Source organism: Pan paniscus, chromosome 9 (genome assembly GCF_029289425.2).
Source record: "Pan paniscus chromosome 9, NHGRI_mPanPan1-v2.0_pri, whole genome shotgun sequence".
NCBI lineage: Eukaryota > Metazoa > Chordata > Mammalia > Primates > Hominidae > Pan > Pan paniscus.
In genome coordinates, this window is record NC_073258.2 from 114,999,533 (window position 1) to 115,019,176 (window position 19,644).

Consider the following 19,644-nt stretch of genomic DNA (forward strand, 5'->3'; position numbering starts at 1 on the left):
CAGGGGACACAGCCATGATTGTCGTGCTGGGTCACTCCGGTATGGTAAACCCACACCAAGCATCAGGCCTGGCCTCCAGCATCACCAGGAGTCGCAGGGAGCCATCACCCCACACACCACCGCCACCCACCTGGGGAGCCAAACAAGGCCTGGCCTGCCAGGGGTGGCACTGGGAGGGTTACCTTTCAGCCCTGTTCTCCTGGGGCCAAGGCCCGGGTCTGTCTGACCCTGGGGTTGCTGAGCAGAAACCACCTGGAGCTACCCCTGTCTCCGGACAATCTTCCCAGGAGGAGGAACAGGTGCAGCCTGGGGGCCTCCAGCCCCTAGAAGTTGCTTCTCTGTCTTTGCTTTCTCCTCTCCCTCTTTGCCGTCTGCTGTGCTTTCTTCAACCCTCCTGCCCCTCATCTTTTTCCTCTCTCCCAATCTTTTTTCTCTCCTTTCCACTCCTCCCCTCTTCCTCATCTGTGGTCTTTTCTCCTTTCTTTTTGCTTTTGTTTCTCTGTCCCACCTTATTTTCCCTCTCCACATATTTCTCATCTGGGAAACCAGTCCTTAACCAAAATTCTGTGTTTTGATTTTGAGCGGTTGCCACCATTCCCCCAAGCCGTCCTGATCCTGGCTTTTCTTGGGACCCTGCCTATTTCCTCACCCCCACACTCTACTCCAACTCCCCGACACACACACACACACACACAGACAGACACAGCCTCCTCGCCCCTCCCCCAGCTCCCCTCCCCTCCCTCAGGCCTCAGCTTTCTCTTGACAGATGGGAGGGCAGTGAGCACTCCCTCTTTAAAACAACATTTAATCGCCGTTTTCTGTTCTTGGACATCAAAGCTGGGGCTTAGGCGCTGTGCTGGGGTCGCGGCGGCGCGGGCGCTGGGGGAGAGGAGGTGAGTGAATAGGGGCTGGGCTGAATGGGCTTTGTGTGACTGCCAGCTCTGCCAGCTTTACATGCTCTTTGACCCAGATATGATCTCATGGAGAGAAAGGGGCCCTGGCCAGGCCAGCCTGAGAATGCTCCCTCCGTGGCCTGACTCAACCCCTCTCCTCCCTGCCTGGGGCAGGCGGCCCCACTGCCGCCCCCTGCCAGCCCCGGCTGCCACTGCCCTCTGCCCCAACCCTGGCAATTGTGGGCAGCCTCCTCCAGAACACACTCACCAGGAGGGCACATTGCTGGGGTCAGAAGAGGGGACAGGCACCGAGGCAGGGGCTGGGAGGATGCCGCCGTGGGGCTGCAGGGTGTTCTCCAGGGACCTTACGCAGGAGCTCCCCGCATGCCCTGTAGTCCTGGCTGGGTTCAAGGAGGCGTTTGGGTCATTTCAGCCTTAGCAGCTCTCCTCCCAGTGGCTCTGAGGAACTCCTCTCCTGACCAAAGTGGAGAGCTGAGGCCCGGCGCCAGCAGAGGTTTGCTGAAGACTCAGGCAAGTTGCAGCCTGTGAGAAGAGGCATAAGGGAAGCCAAGGCCAAGGCCGCCTCCCTCCACTCAGCACGGCCAGGCCTTCCCATGTGGGAGCCCCTCACGCCCCTGGCACCAGGAAGGGAGGGGATTGGGGATCTGAAGATGACTGGCCTCAGTGCCCTGCTTCAGCCCAGACCCTCTGTCACTTCCATCCTCTGCTTTGCTTGCTGCCCAGAGCGATTTTCCAAAAATGCAAATAGCATCATGTTGCTCCCTAGATGAGGGTCCCTGGTGACTCCTCAGTACTCTGAGGATGGAATTCAAACTCCTTAACAAAGTTCCAAGACACCCTGAGTGACAGAGCCCCTGCTCAGCACCCAACTTCGTCTTAAGATCACTCTTGAGCCCCTCGGCCAACCCCTACTGTGCTCCAGCCGATGGGACCACGGGTGTTCTGGGCCACACCGAGCTCCATTCCCCTGTGGGCCTGTGCGTGTGCTGTTTCCTCTTCTGAGAGCTACACAAACACACACACCCCTTCTGTCTGGCTCTCTTAACTTTTTCACTTTTCAGTTCAAACCTTCTCTCGGGAAGCCTTCCCTGGACCCCTGAAGCTGAATTAGGCATAGAGTCTCTATAGTACCATTTAGTCACCTGTTTCCTTAACTGTCACCATTACCAGACTGTCAGTTCCTGGAGGTCAGGAATTGTGTGTTGTCTATCTTTGTGTTCCCAGAGCTTCATGCTGCCTGGCACATGATAGGCACCCGGTAAATCTTTGTTGTATAAATAGATGAAAGAAAGAGAGGGAGAAGGAGGGAAACAGAGAGGTAATTAGCACTCCAGGGCTCATGTTGCAGTTGTCAGGGGCACGTGAGAGCAGGGAAGGAGGAACATCACATGCCCACTCGGGCACCTCCCCAGGACACGTGTACACACACGCAGAGGCCCGGTGGGGGGGGGGGGGGCTCCTGCATCCCCACACCTGTGCTCATGTCGATTCATAGACCACCTGACCCGTGTCTGCCGCATGCCAGAGGAAGGAGCAGGAGGCAACAGGGCAGTGGTGCTTCATAGTTGGGAGCTGCCTGGGTGTTGCTGGGCAGGATGCGGGGCAGGAGAGGGGCTGGGGGGTTGCATATGTAGACACCTGGTCCTTGGCCCATGGGGGCAGGTCCACCCCCTAGCTCTCTGTGTGGTTTCAGGCCCAGCCCCGCCGCCATCCCCACTTCCACTCGTGGGCTGGCAGGAGGGCAGGCTCCTCTCCAGGCTGCGTTTTCTGCACCCAGGGGGTGCCTCAGTGAAAGTGAACTCGCTCATTTAAACCTGACTCTGCCGCCCTGCAGCCCCCTGCAGCGCTAATTACCCTGTAGTTCTAAACTGATTGCTGTACACTAAGCTTAAGCCCTCCTTTATTTATTTACTGACTACATTAATAGCAAAGCCACGCTGCGTTCAGCTGCTCCCAACTGTACACCGGCTGGCTGCACCCGTTCCCTCATGTCTTCCCAGGGAGGCAGGGTGGAGAGATGCAGCCTGGCGCAAGGCCCCCTTACCCACCACCCTGACTGAATCTCCAGGGCCAGACAACATGAGAAATCATTGACTTCATCCATACCTACTCTGGGACCCGATGGGGCTCCTCTTATTCTGACTCTATGACAGAGTGGGAATATACAACACACAACAGCTCACCAAACAGAGGGGTCTGCTATTCACAGCACACTCAGAATGCTGCCTTTCAGCCTTCATTTGTGGGATGAGATGCTGAGCGCTGGCCTCATTTTACAGATGGGTAAACTGAGGCTGTGGCTCCATAGCAGGTAGGTGGTATCTCAGGCATGCTGTCCATCGAGGAGATGGCCGCCCCACTTGTCCCCACCCAGCCAGCTTTGACAATTTCTGTTGTGTGTTCCCATAACTTCTACCCCTTGCCACGAGAAAGGAAGCCCTTCCCTATGTGGAACTGAAACTGCTTTTTTGCTCTCAGCTTTTCTGCCTCATTCACCTGCTTGTCCAGAATTTGCTGGCAACTTTGGGAATAGAGCCTTTCCTTCATTCTCAGCCTTTACCAAGCAGGTCTAAGTCAGACCTTCGATGCCAATCCCCACTTCCCTCCAGCACTCACACATCCAGGGATGTCTGGGGAGAGGACGCCCGCTCCGGGCTCCCGTGTGGTCAAGCCCTGCTGGTTCTCCCATTCTGGGGTACAGAGGTGCTCATAAACACTGTCCTTGCCTGCATCTCTGAGTGCCCTCAAATCCCCTGAGGCAGAGCTGGGCCCTGGTCTTGGGGCACAGCAGCTCTCTGAAGACCAGATGGGCCCCATCAGGGTGCAGCATACGGACCCACGGAACCAAGCACCCAGGCTCTACTCTGATGCCAAATAGCTTGGTGGCTGCCGTGCGGTGCACCCCAGAGGAAGAGGGGCAGCTGAGATTTGGCAGAATCTGGGATTCAGTCGAGGGGACCTGGGTTTGAGGCCAGCTCTGCTGTGCACCGCGTGACCTTCACTGCATCTCAAAGGCTCCTGAAGGCCTCACTTCCTCAACCATAAGACTGGGGTCAGCAAATACCTAGCCCACCCATCCTCAGGACAATTGTGAAGCCAACTAGAGTAACGACGTGAATCAGCTTTCTAAACACCACGATGCTATAAACGTGAGTTATCAATGGGGACAGGCTCTGGCTGGTCTGGAAGGGGAGCTGGGGTCCTAGACATTTATTTCCAGAACAGGAGCCCACGGAGCCAGGGACCCAGGAGCCTGGGATTCTGGAGTAGTGAGGCTGCTGCCGGCATCTCCGGGACTCTGTCTCCACCTAGTGGGCACTGACTGCAGGTGCTTCTGCTGCTAAGGCCGCCTGGAAAGCAACTGGGGTTGCACATCCCCTTAAAAGCTGCCTTGGGGCCGGGCGCGGTGGCTCACGCCTGTTATCCCAGCACTTTGGGAGGCCGAGGCGGGTGGATCACGAGGTCAGGAGATGGAGACCATCCTGGCTAACACGGTGAAAGCCCGTCTCTACTAAAAATACAAAAAATTCGCCGGGCGTGGTGGCGGGCGCCTGTAGTCCCAGCTACTGGGGAGGCTGAGGCAGGAGAATGGCGTGAACCCGGGAGGCGGAGCTTGCGGTGAGCCGAGATCGCGCCACTGCACTCCAGCCTGGGCGACACAGCGAGACTCCGTCTCAAAAAAAAAAAAAAAAAAAAAAAAAAAAAGCTGCCTTTTGGTTCCGCCGGGCCCCGAGGCTCACACCTGTAATCCCAGCACTTTGGGAGGCCGAGGCGGGTGGATCACCTGAAGTCGGGAGTTTGAGACCAGCCTGGCCAACATGGAGAAACCCCATCTCTACTAAAAATAAAAATAAATTAGCCGGCTGTGGTGGTGCATGCCTGTAATCCCAGCTACTCGGGAGGCTGAGGCAGGAGAATCGCTTGAACCCGGGAGATGGAGGTTGCGGTGAGCCGAGATGGCGCCATTGCACTCCAGCCTGGGCGACAAGAGCGAAACTCCATCTCAAAACAAACAAACAAACAAACAAAAAGCTGCCTTGGTTCCTTTGGGTCCCCTGCTATCCCAGGTCAGGTTAGGGCTGAGTAAGGAGGGAATGTGGTTCAGATTTGTGCCAGAGAAGAAACGCTTTAAACTACTCGGGGTTGGGGGACGGTGTTCCGCTGGGCCTTTCCAGAAGTCTTCCTGAGTCAATAGTTCTTTCTTGACTTTTCTTCTCCCATCCACCAACTGGCCATATCAAATCCAACTCCTCCCATCCCTAAAAAGCTGAATGGGAAGCTGCTGTCAGTCAGCCTTAACCCCAGGGATATGCGAGGCCTCATCTTGCACTGAGGGAAGATCAACCTCAGATGGAATTCAGCTTCTCGAAAGCTTTGTGACTGGGAAAGAAGCAGGCAGGCCTCGAAGGGTTTGCAGAAGGAGCCCAGAGTGCCCCTAGGGCTGGGTCACTGAGACCCTGGGACGTGACAGTAAAAGGCTGCAGGGCAATGGGACAAACTCTTACTTCCTGAGGTCCTGAACCTTCCGAAAGCCTAGAAAACCCATAATGGAGGGTCGCTGAAGTCAGCTCCTGCCTTTAAATCCAACTGCCCTTTTTAAATTTTATTTTTATTTTTTATCTTCAGCCTGTAAGTTCAGGGGTACATGTGCCGGATGTGCAGGTTTGTTCCATAGGCAAACATGCGCCGTGGTGGTTTGCTGCACAGATCATCCCATCACCTAGTTACTAAGCCCAGCATTCCTTAGCTATCCTTCCTCATGCTCTCCCTTTCACCCCCCAACCCAACACAGGCCCCGGTGTGTGTTGTTACCCTCCACGTGTCCATGTGTTCTCATTGTTCAGCTCCCACTTATAAGTGAGAACATGCGGTGTTTGGTTTTTTTGTCGAACTGCCCTTTTATTGCAGTGAGTGAGACTGGTGCCTGTCCTAAACCCTCCACACCCCACTTTCAGCTCTCAGAACCAGTTGACCAGCCAACCCCTGCACTCGGCCTACAGATGATTTGACTGGAAGTGATCTTAGGACAGGTCATCTTTTTCACTCTCCTTGCCTCTGTGCGCTTCCAGCCATCTCAAATGGATGCAACTAAATGGTTTGGAAAACCCCTCCAACACGAAACTTCTAGGATTCTAGGAGTCTAGGACTCTACTATAGAGCCAACTCTAAAGATCCTCAGAAAAACACATACCCCTGGCTCCCTATCACCTGTCAGCACTTTTTAAAGCAGCAGCATTTCACTTTGTTTTCCCCTCCACGCCGACCAGTGTGGTCTTCAGCATAGAGTGAGCTTCTAGTGACACGAGCTGGAGGGAAAGAGGAAGTGCATCATGACGGCTCGTCCAATGGACAAGGTAAGGGAAAGATCTTCCCTAATAACTCTCCATTTGGGAAGGAGGGAGTCACAAATGGCAGGGGAGGTGGGGACACTGGCCCTCACCAGCTCAACTTGAGGAATACTCACCTTACTCTCAGAAATCTGTCGATTACCATTCCTCCTTCACCCCCATCCCAAGCATGGGTACTTGACCTTTTCCTGAATTCTCCACAGCTGACACCAGCTGAATGCTTTTCCTGAATTCTCTGGCACAGCTGAGACCAGCCTGGGATATTTAAATTAGATTTCTCTGAAGTCTCAAGGATGGCAAAAGAAAACAAGCACCAATGAAACTGAGTACCCCCCCTGTTTCTAAGAGAAAAAAAGTTAATTTTTACAGTTATGAATTTTTTCTCTTTTCTCTTTTCTCCTATTCCCTGCTTCCTACTTAGCTCTTTAGAAATGATTATAACCTTTACCTTCCCTTCACCAGACACTCCCTTCTGGGGAAGCTTATCTGACTGTGTGCTTACTTAGCAGCTCCAGAGCCGAGCTCTCTCCTACCAGGAGCTTGCGTCGAGAGACAGCAGTCAATTATTTACAACCTGAAGGGTGCCCATTACAAAACTCTTTCCCACCTGAAGAGTATCTCAAAATCATGGCCACTTTATAACCTAGCTCTGCCCACGATGGCACCAGCTCAACCACCTGGCAGATAACGCACAAACCACGTAGACCCCACACCTGCTCGCTCCCTCCCCTGTATGCCGTTCAAATCAAGTCCCCTTTTAAAAGTCCCGAATTTCTGCCCCAAAAGTGAAGTGCTAGCCTTAAAGGCAGAAGCCTGGACTTCCTCCCCTAAGCTAAACTTTGGAATAAAGTCAGTGTCTTTATACCAGACCTCTTGTTAGTTGAACTCTACAAGTGGCAAGCAACTGAACCTCCATTTTGGTTACACCAAGAACAGCATAACATTAGATCATCTGGTTCACAGGCAGCAGCATGGCTCCCATATCATGCCTTCCTGCCTGGTTCTCTGCCTGCCTTCAGGAGACAGGGCCTGTCTTTAATCCCTGCCACTGACAAGCCTGATAAAGTGAGACCCAGAGTGACGTGGGCTTCCTGTTTCTAATGGACTAGGTGTCCATCCTCTTATTAAAGTCAGCTTCTCCTCTTGGGCTCTGGATCATATCCTCTCAGTCTTTCCAAGCCCTTTGCTCCTGTGCTTGTCTTCTCTTTGCTACATCCATTTCCCCCTCTCTTCCTAATTATTCACATCAGCATAGAACACCTCCCATTTTAGCAAACCTTTCCTTGAGCCCACATCCCCCTTTAGCTTCCACCCATATTTCTCTCTTCCTTGGAAGAGCAAAATTCTAGAGAGCTGTCTGCAGACACTGTCTTCCTTCCTTTTTCTTACAACAATTTCCAATTTGAGTTTTATCTCTGTTATTCCTTTAAAATTGTCTTTTCAAGTTCACTAGTGGTTCCACCATGCAAAATGCAATGGCTTCTTTGCTGATCTGAAAATATAGGATTAACAAACTCAGTTTCTTCCTGCCACCCTCTCACAACATAGTCACATGCAGCTTCTGACACCTAATGTAGGGGGCTTCTCCCCACACACCAAGCAAGCACTCCTCCAGTAGCTGACACCAGCTGGGTGCCCTCTAACTCAATTCCATTCCAACACTACCTACCTGGAGATAGCATCAGATCCCACAGGTTAAGGGTTCAGTCCCACAAAAGCGCCTCCCACTTCCAATGCCAATCACAAGCTCCAGGTTGTTTGACCCGTGCTTCTGATGACCAGCTATATATCAGGGTTCCCACAACCTCCTCATTGGGTTTGATTAATTTGCTAGAGTGGTTCACTGAACTCAGGGAAACATCTACATTTACCTATTTACTATAAAAGATATTACAAAGGATACAGTTGAAGAGATGCATAGGGCGAAGTATGGGAAGGGGCTTGGCACTTCCATACCCTCCCTGGGTGTGCCACTCTCCAGGAACTTCCAGGGATGTGGCAGTCTGGAAGCTCTCTGAACCCTGTCCTTTTGGGTTTTTATGGAAGCTTCATTATATAGGCATGATTGATTAAGTTACTGGCCATTGGAAATCAACTCAACCTTCAGCCCCTCTCCCCTCCCTGGATGTTGCAGGGTAGGGTTGAAAGTCCCAACCCTCTAATTCTGCCTTGGTCTTTCCAGCAACCAGCCCCCATCCTGAATCTGCCTATGGGCTGCCAACCCCTCAGTAAACTCATTCACATATGAAAAGGCACTTTTTAACATAAAATCACTTTGAAGATTTCAAGGATTTTAGGAGTTGTGCGCCAAGAGACAGGGACGAAGACCAAATATATATTTCACAATATCACAGCTGGCTTTATCTTCCTTGATCTCCCAACAGCTTTCTACATAACTGACTTGCTCCTTTTGGAAACACTTCTGGTTTCCCTTCCCTCACTGGCTGCTGCTTCTCAGTCTCGTTGGCTCACCCCATCATCTTCTTCTGCTGGAGCTCTGGCTATTAGACAGTCTCTGAAAAGTTCCTTGATGCTTTTACTTTGTCTAGCTACATTCTCCCCCACCCTGATGTCTCATCTATTTCTGTTGCTTTTAGGGTGTACCTCTGGGAGATTATTCCTTAACTGTTCCCCTGGCCACGTTTGAAGTGAGTCCTGGGATTGAGTCTGCCTTGGGACAGTGTGGCTTTCAGGACCAGCCCAATTCCTGCTTGTGCAAATCTGGGAGACTGAGTGTGGTTTTAAGCTTTGAGAGTCAAAGACATTATCAGGCCAGGTTCATGGACTTTTGGCAATTCAATTTCTCCGAAAATAGCCTTTGGCTGTATTTGCTTCCAATCGATTTCTTACGCCAGTAACCCATTAACCACGATTAAAGTTCTTTCCTCGACTTAGTTGTCCAATCTGTTATTATTATTATTATTATTATTCTGCACCGCCAAGTCTCCTTGTCAACTTCCTGGTGGTTACCTTGGGGTCATCTGAGAGTCAGCTTGGGTGGGAAAAGCAACACCTTTAATCTGATGTTTGTCACAGTACTGAGTCTCTTTGTAAGAGAATTTTTAATAATGAGCCTTTAATGCTTGAAGACTTTTCCAGTTTCATTCCTGTAATTTAGGGTCCAGAAGCAGTTAGCTTTCCTATATCCAAGAAAACCCAAATTTTTGGATTCCTCCTACTTACATTCATTTCTTCTCGGGAAATTGTCAGTTATTACCTGAACACATCTCTTCATAGTAATATCTTGCTACAAACACTGAGGAACAATCAACACGTACTAATATTATGTCCCCCACCCCACCTTGCTGTTTCCCTTAGAGCTATAGGCTTAGTATATACTTGGCTTAGTCTACCTTTTAAGTTGTTGCACTCAAGAGTTTTCCTAAATGTTTTACTTATGCCTATCACAGGGCTCTTTCTAACTAGCTATCTTGCTCTTCTTCTGCCAGCAAAGGCTCTAAATAAACCTGCCACTGTCTACCTTTCTGACCATCTTCTTCTACTCTTTTCCCACCTCTATACCCAGCCTCACTGTGATTCATTTGTTTCCAGAACAGGACAGGCCTTTGCATGTGCTGTTCCCACTGCCAAGAGCTCCTTGCCCACCCCCACCCCCAGTCCCACCCCGTATCTTTGCCTGGCTGCCTCCTTCACATATAATTTGGGTCTCAGCTCAAATATTGCCTCTCAGTGGGGTCTTACCTGACCATCTGCTATGGTTTGAATGTGTCCCCCAGAAGTTTATGTGTTGGAAACTTAATTCCTCTGCCCTCATGAATGGATTAATATTATCATGGGAGTAGGTTTCTTACCTTGATAGTGGCTTTGTTAGAAAAACAAGCTCTCTCTGGCTTGCTTGCTCTGTCTTGCCATGCAATTCTTTCACCATGTGATGACACGGCATAAAGGCCCACACCAGATGGCTGGTGCCATGCCCTTGGACTTCCTAGCCTCCAAAACCATGAGCTGAATAAACTTTTATTCTTTGAAAAATGATATTTAGTTATAACAAGAGAAAATAGACTGAGAAACCATCCCATCTATAGTTTGTTTTCAGCTGGGCACGGTGGCTCACACTTGTAATCCCAGCACTTTGGGAGGCCAAGGTAGGCAAATCACCTGAGGTCAGGAGTTCGAGACCAGCCTGGCCAACATGGTGAAACTCCATCTCTACTAAAAACACAAAAATTAGCTGGGCGTGGTGGTGCACACCTGTAATCCCAGCTACTCAGGAGGCTGAGGCAAGAGAATCGCTTGAACCCAGGTGGTAGAGGTTGCAGTTCACCAAGATCATGTCACTGCAGTCCAGCCTGGGTGACAGAGTGAGACTCCATCTCAAATAAATAAATAAACAAATAAATAAAAATCAAGTTTGTTTTTCCTAGCATTTACCACTGTTTGATATGATCTTCTTTATTTGTTTACTTGTCATGGTTCATGTCCTAGTCTCCTGCATGTGGACCCTGTGAGAGCCAGGGCCTTGTCTGCCACCATATCCTTGATGTTATGAACTGTGCTTGCCACACAATTGTTATGACTACAAATGCCAATACCTACATAATACTCATTGTATGCCAGCCACCATATTAGTTCGTTGTTAAAAATATTTTAATATTTTTAATGAATTACGTGTATTTCTAATATACATAAAAATAGAATAATATGATGAACCCCACATAATGCCCGTCACCCAGATTCAACATCATCCAGATTCTGCCACACTTGCTTCACCTATTCTTCCGTCTTTTGTTCCTTTTCTGTCTTTCATTTCTTTTTCCTGTCTTTTGTTTCTGCTGAAATATTTTAAAGAAAATCCCAGACATCGTGTTGTTTCACCACGACATACTCCAATTCATGCATTTTTCAAAATGAATTTTTCTCATTTAACCTCAGTGCCATTTATATCTTTCCAAAATTAGGAATGGTTCCTCCGTATCCTCACTCAGTCTGTATTCAGATTTTCCTGATTGCTTCAAAAATAACTTTTTAAAGTTGATTTATTTGAATTAAGAGCCAAATCATACCCACATACTGCATCGATTTGTTATTTCTCTTAAGTTTCATTTTCCCCATGCTGTTAACTTGTTGTAGAAAGGGGTGATTATTATTATCTATTCAGTTATGAGATGATGAGGGCCTGAAATGGGGCTGGGTAGTAGGAGTAAAAGGAGGAAATGATCTGAAGAGACCTTATGGAGCAGAGTCATCTGGTTAACCCAGCTTTAGGCCAGTGGAGTGGCGACATCGCTGACCTTTCTGAGACACTTGGGAGCTACAAGATCAACAGTGGCCTTGTTTCCTCTTACAGGGTCCCTAGTGTGACAACTGAAGGGAACCTCACAGATGAGCTAATTGTACTTTTTGTTTTAGTCCCTTTTCCAGCCTCTCCCAGCTAGGCAGAACATCTGTACAGTCCTCCCACTTGTTCACAAAGTTCCCTCTTTATCTTGCATCCTCTGGAGCTTGTTAGGAGAGGGTCAGCCTTCATACATGGGACTTACCATGGGTCCCAAACCAGCCGTGCAACCAAGCTTATGATTGCTTAAAAATATACTGAAACAGACCGGGCGCGGTGGCTCACGCCTGTAATCCCAGCACTTTGGGAAGCCGAGGTGGGCGGATCATGAGGTCAGGAGATCGAGACCATCCTGGCTAAAACGGTGAAACCCTGCCTCTACTAAAATACAAAAAATTAGCCGGGCGTGGTGGCACACGCCTGTAGTCCCAGCTACTCGGGAGGCTGAGGCAGGAGAATGGCGTGAACCTGGGAGGCGGAGCTTGCAGTGAGCCGAGATCGCGCCACTGCACTCCAGCCTGGACGACAGAGCGAGACTCCGTCTCAAAAAAAAAAAAAAATACTGAAACAGCTGGTTCCCTGCCTTAGAGCTCCTGAATCAGAATTTGTGGGCATGCTGCCTGGGAGTCTGAAAGCAGCTGTGTCATAGGTTTTGTCCGGTTTTGTCCAGTTTTGTAGTTGTTTATGGTGAAAGGCAATTCCAGTAATTGTTACTCTGTCATGGCCAGAAGAAAAATTTCTGTTCTGATTTTTAAATTTGAATTAGTTCATTTAATCCTTTCACCAACTCTAAGAGGTAGATTATTATCCTTGTGTTTTCACACATTTAAAAAAAAAGCTGGGGCAAAACGAGACTAAATAACTTGTCCATGGACACATTTTGTAAGTGCTAGAGCCAGATTTTGAATCTAGGCAGTTTAGCTCCAGACTCTGTGCTCTTATACATCAACCTATTATCTTACATAATAGCTGCTTAATTAATGTATTTTGGATGAATGCAGTGAAGGCTTTCTCTTCTTTCTTACCCGTTTAACTTCTGTTCTCCTTGCCAGAAAAGTCTCAACCTTACCTTAATCCATTGTGTTCTCTTCTGCACCAAGACGTCTCAGCACACTGCAGAAAATCCAACTTCTGGGCAGACTGAGTTCCTGTCAAGTTATCTGGGCTCTCAACAATCCCTAATAATTCTGTATTTCCCTAGTTTTTGCCTTCTGTTTTCCACAGAGTTCTTGTCCGAATCTCAAACACCTGCACCTCCCTATTCATTATTTTCAGGAAAAACATCATTTTCAGCTCAGTTTTCTACTCATCCCTTATAAATCTGACTTGTTTTGGCATCTGTCCTTGCCTTTCCTCCACTGTCAAAATATTTAGTGTTTCTCTATCAGAGGCTCATCCACTTTTAGCTACTGCCCTGTCTTTCTTCCCTTTCACAGCCAAGCTTTCAGAGGTGTTGTTTGCATTTTCTGTCTGCACTTCCTCACCACCCTCTCACCTCCAGCTCACTCCATCACTGCATTCTGGCTTCTGTACTCATTACTTTGTTCGTTTACTAGTGTCGGCTTATATCTTTATTAATTTTGTCATTGCATGTTATTTAAATGTACTTGTTATTCTTTTTTTAACTTCTTGGTTTAGATGCTTAATTCATGTATTAATTATCTTCTGTTATTAATATAATTAATTAAGGTCATAGATTTTCCTCTCCTTAGTGTCCTATAGATTCTTACGTGTAGAGTTTAAAAAATTCTAGATAATTTTCAATTTTTTTGGTTTCTTCTTTGGTCCAAAAATGTTTTAGAAAAAAATTTAAAATTTCTGTGTGGTAGAGTCTTCTGTTTTTGTAATGAATATTTATTTTGTTGCAATTTGATCAGAGAATATTTTGTATTATTTCTACCTTTTGAGAATTTAAACAATTTCTTTGAGGCTTTTTATGTAGTCAGTTTTTGTGAATATTCCATGGGTACCTTGAAAAGAAGGTATCTTTTCTATTTTTAGATTTGAGCATTCGATACGTGAATTAACTAGATTTGAATTATTAATTACATTTTAATATCTTCTATATTCTCATTTACTTAGGAACGTGTGAGCAGAGGAAACCTGTGCCCTTTCCCTGGGCATAGCCTAGAAAATGTCAAGACTCCAGACTCATCTCTATTCTCAACATGGTGCTGGAGCAGAAGCAATGCTTTGATGGTTGTTTCACAGCCCAGAGTATCGTAAGCAGAGGGAGAGTGATTTCCCTTACTCCCATGTGAGTGTATGAGTTTGCTAGTGTTGCCATGAAAAAAGACCACAGACTGGGCGGCTTCAACAGCAGAAATCTATTTTCTCACTGTTCTGGAGGCTGGAAGTCCAAGATCAAGGTGCCAGTAGGGTTAGTTTCTGGTGAGGTCTCTCTCCTTGGCTTGCAGATGGCCACCTTCTCACTGTGTCTTCCTATGGCCTTTTCTCTGTGTGTGTTTCCCTCTTCTGAGAAGGATAGCAATCCTACTGGATTAGGGCCCTATTCTATGACTTCATATAACCCGAGTTACCTTTTTGTTTAGTTCTTTTTTTTTTTTTGTCTCGCTTTGTTGCCCAGGCTGGAGTGCAGTGGCACGATCTCAGCTCACTGCAACCTTTGCCTCTCAGGTTCAAGCAATTCTCCTGTCTCAGCCTCCCGAGTAGCTGGGATCAAAAGCATGCACCACCACACCCTGCTGATTTTTGTATTTTTTTAGTAGATACAGGGTTTCACCATGTTGGCCAGGCTGGTCTTTAACTCCTAACCTCAAGTGATCCACCTGCCTCAGCCTTCCAAAGTTCTGGGATTACAGGCATGAACCACCATGCTTAGCTCCGAATGACCTTTGTAAAGGCTCTGTCTCCAAATGCAGTAGTCATATTGGGGCCAAGGGGGTCAACATATGAATTTTGGGAGTGGGCAGGGAGGCAGGCACAATTCAGTCCATAAAAGTAGAGAATGGGAATAGAAGGGAGAGGGAAATTTGTTTTAAAAGAGAGAAAGACATTGAGACTGTGTAAAGGGGATGTTGCAACCTTTTAAAATCTGTGATCTCCGACCAAATTATACAATATAATCTCAGTAGGTGCCAGCAGTAGGGAAAAGTGTCAGCCCTCGTGTCTGGCACTAAGTACCACCCACCCCAACCCCAGTGATGGGAGCCTCTAAGTGACTGAGATTTAATGTCTACTACCCATTTGAATGAGGACTTGAAGAAGAAATTCAGTGCAGTTATAGAGCCAGTGCTTTTTGCACACTTATCCCCACTACATGTGTGGCTCCAGCTCAGGTCTCTCTGTGAGTTTTTGACCTGCATCTGGGTTACATTCAATTTTTTAGCCTCAAGCCAAGCATGCTCCAAATGCAACTCCTCATTTCTCATCATGTCATCCTCTTCACCCTCCTCTAAACCTGTTCTTCTTCCTGTGTTCCCTACTTTATGAACTACCAGCATCCACTCAGTGGTCTGGGACAGAAATTAGGGTGTTGTGTTCGGGAGCTGAAAACACTAAAGACTAAAACCCAATGAAGACATCTTCATCCTAGTATCTCACAGCTCCTGGGGGTTCACAGGAGATTTTGTTTAAAAATTAATTAGGTATGCTACTTAAAAACCCACCGTAGAAGAGAGTGCAGTACAGTGGAGCAGAAGAGACGGGAAACCCTAAGCTGCTAAAAAGCCTGGGGGCTGGTTGAGGGGGGCATCTGTGCAGAGAAGGAACTGGAAGGAGGGAGAGGTGGTTGTGACAGAGGTGAATACCTGGGAGAGGAAGGTCCAGGAAACTTCCTTCATTGGCTGTTCAATTCCTCACCTAAATGTCTAGAGGTGGAGCTGGGCTTGGGGGGATGGTTACTGAGTCTGAACTCTGTCAAGAAGGGCCCGGGGGATCAAATGGTTTGCTCCTTCCTGGACAAACTCCCTGCCCTCCATGACTCTTCAGGAACCCACAGCACCTGACATCTTTTGGGTGGATTGTGAGCCCATAGCCTGCCTGGACTACTTCAAATCCAGCCGGAATCTTTTGGGAAATGGATTCCTCCATTTCCTGTGGAAGGACTACAGTGACATGATTAAGTCAGATGCTGATCTCCTTCAACCTTGCAGGAGGTCTGTGGGTGCTCAGGGTAGCTGTGAAAACTTTAAATCAGGTGCAGCTCTACTTCAACCCTGGGGCAGGGTTAGAGAGGGAGGTGGGTGAGACCCACCAGGTAACTGACAGACACGTTGGACCTTCAGAGTGTGTGGAACTGCCCTAAGGGAAAATTTTAGTTCCACTTGATACATGGTCCATGGTGGGAGACCCTCAAAGTCTCTGAGGTTTCTGAGGTCGAGATTTCCTGCCCCCATAAAGTCTAAGAGTTGTATCTTTGATGGTCCTGAGTGAAGCTGCGAAGGCATCAGAAAGTAGGAAGCCTCTCTCCACCTGCAGGGTGGCCTTGACTGTTCTGCCCGTCACTAGTGTGGCTCATGAAAACATCACTGTGGATGGCTTCCAGATTTGCTCCTAGGGAAACAATGGTACTAGCCAGGTTAGACCATTGAAATCAAATAACGGGTATCTTTTCATGATTAACAGGAGAAAAAATTACATAACCCACTAGATAGACTTTTCCCACTTACAATTTTTCTGCCATAAACTTTTCTTAAACCTCTGATGCCTGCCTCAACCTACCTGCCACTGTACCCTACAGATAAAACAAATGAGCAGGGAGCAAATGAAGAGTAGCAGCAGAACCCAGGCGTGAATGAGCATGCTAAGTTCAATAGCCTGTGTTTCTGTGTTTTCCTGGATCTGCACGTATGTGCCTCTGATTTTATATTGCCTATGGACCTGACTACTGTAGTGTGGTATGTTTCCTGCTGGCAAAATTGTTCATAATTTGTGTATTAGAATTAAAGAGATGACTATTTCCTGTCGTTCTACAAAAAGGACCAAGATTTCCAGGTGCTCTGCCATCTGAAGACATTTAAAGACCAGTTACAGCTCAGGGATAAGAGGGTGAAAGCTTCCAGCTTAGGCAGATGGCGAGAGGCGCTTCTTGCTGAACAAGAGGTTGGAGGCTGGGCCAGAGGAGGAATTATAACAGATTCAGCTTGTTTTCTCTCCTCACTGCCTTGTTCATTTTGGAAGCCCCTTGCCAGAGTCCAAATGATATTGATATTTTGTGTCAACCCAGTCTCTCCCTAGCTGGAGAGAGGTCAAGATAGGAATAAGAGACCAAGAGTTCTGTGCGCAGATCCTATAGTCTCATTTTAGTCCCCATGCTGCCAAGCAAGATTCTTAGAACACAGTTGATGCTTAATAAATGTTTAAGGCCAGGTGTGGTGGCTCACGCCTGTAATCCCAACACTTTGGGAGGCTCGGGCGGGTGGATCACCTGAGGTCAGGAGTTCAAGTCCAGCCTGGCCAACATGGTGAAACCCCGTCTCTACTAAAAATACTAAAATTAGCCGGGTATGGTGGCACGTGCCTGTAATCCCAGCTACTCGGGAGGCTGAAGCAGGAGTATCACTTGAGCTCAGGAGTCGGAGGTTGCAGTGAGCTGAGATTGCTCCATTGCACTCCAGCCTGGGCAACAGAGTGAGACTTTATCTCAAAAAAAAAGTTTGAGACCATGTTACAGATGGTCTCAGTGGGGCCGTACAGCACTTCAGTGAAGAACAATTGGAATAGGAAAGCCAGTGTCCTCATGAATGTGACCAGTTATCTCTGAACAGGTAATTTACAGTGGCCAATTGGCAGTTGAAGTGACAAAGCTTGTTCTCTACTAGTTGCTGCCACACCCCTCAGTGCCTTCCTGCTCCTAACGCTCCCCTCCTACCCCTGCTCAGTGCTGGGGACTGTGCTCAGTCATGTCTAAGGCTGTTAGTGCAGATAAAATTCCAAATCTTAGAGTCTGCATTCCCAAGTGGTTGACTCTCTACACCCCAAACAAGCGTGTCTCTCTAAGAAGTTTAGAGAAAGTAGAACCTTTTGGGAAAGGTGGACCTCAGAGCCATGCTTCGATACTGACGATTTAGAAATATTCTTGTTCTAAAACAGGTGGGCTGATAGGAAAGTGACTAATTGGCATTGGCCCTGAGGCCACCATTATCAGCTCCTCTCTGCCTGTGAGTCTTTCTAGGAGACCATTGCCTCCAACTACATGGACAAGAATGTCCTGGAGCTGAACAGGTAGCAGAGACAGAGGCTGCAGTCATTTGACTGGTCTCCAGTGGTAAAATATGTATGTGAGCTTGAAGGGATTAGGCAAGGAGTTCGGTGTTTGTTTTTGCACCTTGAGGATGCCAGAGCTTCACGTGGCTCTCTGAACTAAGAATTTTCTGTGGGGCTCATGTAGAAATGGCAAGAAAGATGGAGACTAAGAAAGAAGGATGTCAGTGGAACTGCAGGAAGAAGAAAGGAAGAGTGAGTTCTATAAAGCCCCAAGGAGGGAACCAAAGTAGATGGCTAGAGACAAGCCTGGAGCCAGAAAGAAACTGTCCCAGATGCCAAGATCTGAGCCCAAGCATATGCATAACAGGCAGGATGACAGTCAGCTGGCTTTTGATGGCAGGCAACCGTTCTGACTGGTCAGTGTTCCTGTTGTTCCAATTGCAACCTCCAGACTTTTGACCCTAAACCTGTGGAAGCTTTCTGTGGGTCTCCTGAGGTGACCTCTCACTGCTGGGAACAGGGAAACACAGAGAAGGCCATCGCTGGGATTGGAGTTGGGAATGGAATTAAGACCAATCTAACTTTGAGGCAGAATAGAATTTACTTACCTTGCGTAATTTCAGGCACCAGGAAAGTTCTCCATAGCATCTTCACTCCCAAAATACCCCACATCCTAGTTAAGTAAGAAGGTTGAAGTTGTTCATTAGGTCCTTCTTCATTTTGCTTAAGACAATAACATTTGTAATACACTATTGAAGAGCTGTAAAGTGTAACCCTTTAAGTGCTAGTCCTTATTCATACCTCAGTATGAATGAGCCTCATAGCCTATACTAGGTATTTAAGAAGAGAATGTGACAACTGAGTGGAGTGTGTAGCCAGGAGCCACTGGAAGGGAAAGATGATGGAGGTACTGGATGTCCTCAACAACATCTACCAAGCTCACTTTGTATTAATAGTTTTGCTCTGCTGGTTCCAGGCAGACTTTCCATTTCCCTTTGCACTTGCCTGACTTGTTTTAAGTCATGGACCAGGCAGAGAAAGAATGGGCTGATTGTCAGAAGCACATTGCAGAGATAGCCGGCAAGTGGAAAGAGCACTGACTGCAGGGTTGGCGGGCCCTAGGCTTGCCCGTGCCAATAGCTGATGTCATGACTGCATCTCCAGGACTCAGTGTCTTCATCTGTAAAAGGAGTGACCTGATTCTGATATTCTGAGATTCTGTGAGTGTGTGTATGGCTTGGGGTTAGGGTTATGGTTAGGTTTTGTGTTAGAATATTCTGATATCTTGCGAGTGTGTGTATGGGTTAGGGTTAGGGTTAGAATGTTCTGATATCTTGTGAGTGTATAGGGGTTATGGTTATGGTTAGGGTTAGGATTTGAATATTCTGATATCCTGTGAGTTGTGTATATGTTAGGGGTAGGGTTACAGTTAAGATTAGGGTTAGAATATTCTGTTATCCTGCAAGTGTGTGTATGAGATGCAGAAAATGACCAGGAGTGATCTATATGTCCCATGAGGTAAGCTTGACCCAGCTGGCCACTCTTTCCATTTCCTTCTTTCCAGAGAGAAGTGGGCTGAAAAGGAGGAGTGTTTAAGGAAAGCAACTCAAATGTGCTTACATGTGACATTTGGAAAGAATGGCCTCTGAAACCTGCAGTCCTGCCCCTGGCCGACTGCCTCGTTTTCTCCCTGTGGTTTCAGGCTGCCCCCCCCCCCAACCCACCCTGGGTACCTGCCAAGACACCTTGTGCCAACTTGGGACCCTGCTTCAACCCAGGGACCGTATGCTGCAAGCAGAGGCTTTGAGACCAGTGTCTACATTGGTGGGGGACAAGAGGTTCTCCACACTGCCCCTAGAGTGGAATTTCTGCAGGAGCCCCTGCAGGAGACAGGCTTGGATTTGGAGACGTTGGAGAA

General features: G+C 47.8%; 1 long non-coding RNA gene across 2 annotated transcripts; it reads left to right on the top strand.

Annotated features, from left to right (window-relative positions):
• Window positions 1-774: 774 nt before the first annotated feature.
• Window positions 775-14,686, top strand: LOC106635310 (uncharacterized). Of its 2 annotated transcripts, none has more exons than XR_010113388.1 (3): window positions 775-893; window positions 6,182-6,268; window positions 13,641-14,686. It is a non-coding gene; the product is annotated as an uncharacterized LOC106635310 (long non-coding RNA). The 2 variants fall into 2 exon arrangements; XR_001338660.4 differs by lacking the exon at window positions 775-893 and adding an exon at window positions 3,005-4,063.
• The last annotated feature ends 4,958 nt before the right edge of the window (window positions 14,687-19,644 follow it).